This window comes from Nanorana parkeri, unplaced genomic scaffold (genome assembly GCF_000935625.1).
Source record: "Nanorana parkeri isolate BGI_ZX_2015 unplaced genomic scaffold, ASM93562v1 scaffold1690, whole genome shotgun sequence".
In the NCBI taxonomy this organism is placed as follows: domain Eukaryota; kingdom Metazoa; phylum Chordata; class Amphibia; order Anura; family Dicroglossidae; genus Nanorana; species Nanorana parkeri.
In genome coordinates this window covers 293273-295582 of record NW_017307958.1, presented here as the reverse complement: position 1 = coordinate 295582, position 2310 = coordinate 293273, and positions in this window count along the sequence as shown.

Here is a 2310-nt window from a genome sequence, read left to right as displayed (position 1 = left end):
GGGGGGGGGGGGGGAGGGCACCCGCTCGCCCCCCCTCCCTTTTTTCCTGCTCTGCCAGGCCTGTGCTCGGATGAAGGGTCTGGTTGGGAACCCCCCATTTTTCGGGGTGGGGTTCCTCCTTAAAATTCCTACCGGACCTTAATGGCCTTGTATCACTTGAAGGGGGAACCCCACACACTTTTTTTAGTTTTTTTTTACATGGGGTCCCTTTTAAAATTCCTACCAGACCTTAAGGGTCTTGTTTGACTTTTGGGGGGAACCCCATGCTTTTTTTTAATGGGATCCCTCCTAACATTCCTACCAGACCTAAAGGGTTCGGTATTGTTTGGGAGGGGGAACCGCTCGCTTTAAAAAATGTCAGTTTTGCTCAGCAGATTCTATACATTGTACAGATCCGCCACTTTGCAGGCAGTTTAAGGGGACCACCCAGGCACGATGTTTCATTTTCACTGTTACACTTTAAGTGATGTTAAAATCACTGCTCCTTTAAAAATGAGATTTTTTTAAACTTTTTTTTTCATTGATTCCTGTCCTCCAGGGCAGTACCCGGACCCCCATGCACCTTTTATGGACAATAACTTGCATATAAGCCTTCTTAAAAGGGACAATCATTTTCGAAAAAGTTCGACCCCCATAGATTTACATTGAGTTTGAGCTTCAATTCAAACTTTTCCCATGTTCGAACGTTTGAATGCGAACCTTAGTTCGGCCCATCACTAATGGAGACATCAGGGGTCTATTAGATCCTTAACGTCACCTATAGACCCAACAGAAGCTGCCAGAGAAATGAGACTGAAGGTGCAGGGGATGAAATCCTCGTCACATCCAGAGATCAGACATTGGAAGTCTGCCGACCTCCCCGCCAATCAAGCCACACACACGCCAGCAGCTCTGGTCCCGGGACAGCGTAGCTGGTGGGGGTGGGGCGGCACCCTTTTTAGCAGCAGCCATGATCTTGGTATAACCTCTTTGGGACCGCAGCATTTATATATGTATTATGGTCCTGCAGTGGTTAAAGATTGGCCTCCCGTTGACTTCCATAAGATTTGGAATAACGGTAAACTTTGGGCCAGCTCGGCGAACCTGCTGGGAATGGAACCTGTCTGTCTCACCCTGAGCTGCAAATATCAAGTCTCTGTAATCTGAAGAAGAGATTCAGCGGCAGATGTTTTGCTTCTGAGCAGTCTCAGCCCATCAGACACATTGAGGGGAAACGTGTCTCAACTGGAGCTCAGCCAATCAGATGGTCATACACTATACAATCTGATTGGCCAATCTCCTTTAGGTCTACCATTGAACATGTAGTACAAGGACATGCCTGGTACCATTTGAATGGATTGCTTAGAGGTGTGTAGAATATCACATGCTTTAGGTAAGGGTCACCTACATCATACAATCTGACCATACAATCTCTGTACAATCAAGTTTAGAGCTGCCCAAACTATGTAATCTAAGGAACTAATCTATCCTCTCACTCTGTATTCAATCAGACAGCCCCCGATCTATAGCTACATTGTAGATCAAAAGGAGCTTGTACAACCAGATTGTGATGTGTATGGTGACCCTAAATCTAAACCTAAACCACCCAATCAGTTTGTATCCAATCAGGCAGGCCCTTGCACGACATAGTTGTTGGTTGATCTAAAGCCCACCACACACGTTACTATCTGATTATACAACCTTCTTTATATCTACCAACAACTGTGTCGTGCAAGGGTTGATTGAACAACGAGTTTAGATTCTAAGGGCCGGTGCACACCTAGGCGACACCCCACCGCGTGGCAATCGTGCACGATTTCGCGCGGATTGCCGCACGGTCAGCAGTCGCCCAGGTGAGCACCGATTCCACTGTGGGTGCCATTATTTTCCAATGGCACCCCAGTCGCGTCTGGCGGATCGCATGGTTTCTCGCCGCGATTCCGCCCGTGCTTCTGAAAACGTACCCTTTTTCTGTGATGCATGGAAAATAATGGCACCCACAGCGCGATCGGTGCACACTTGGGCGACTCCTGACCGCGCGGCAATCGTTGCCGCGCGGTCAGGAGTCGCCCAAGTGTGCACTGACCCTAACATGTATGGTGATTATAAAGGAGACTGTACCAGTAAAGGCAATTGAACAATTGTATTGTAACATGTATGGTGAACAGTAACGGAGTTTGTACAATGCAGATTGTTTCAGGTATGGTGACCATGAAGCAAATTGTACATTCAGATTGTAACATGTGTAGTGACCATTTAAAGGAGAGCTCAGCAATGGCAGACGTGATTTCCTATAACTTCACTTTCTGTGCATTGAGATTGGGTGCAGCT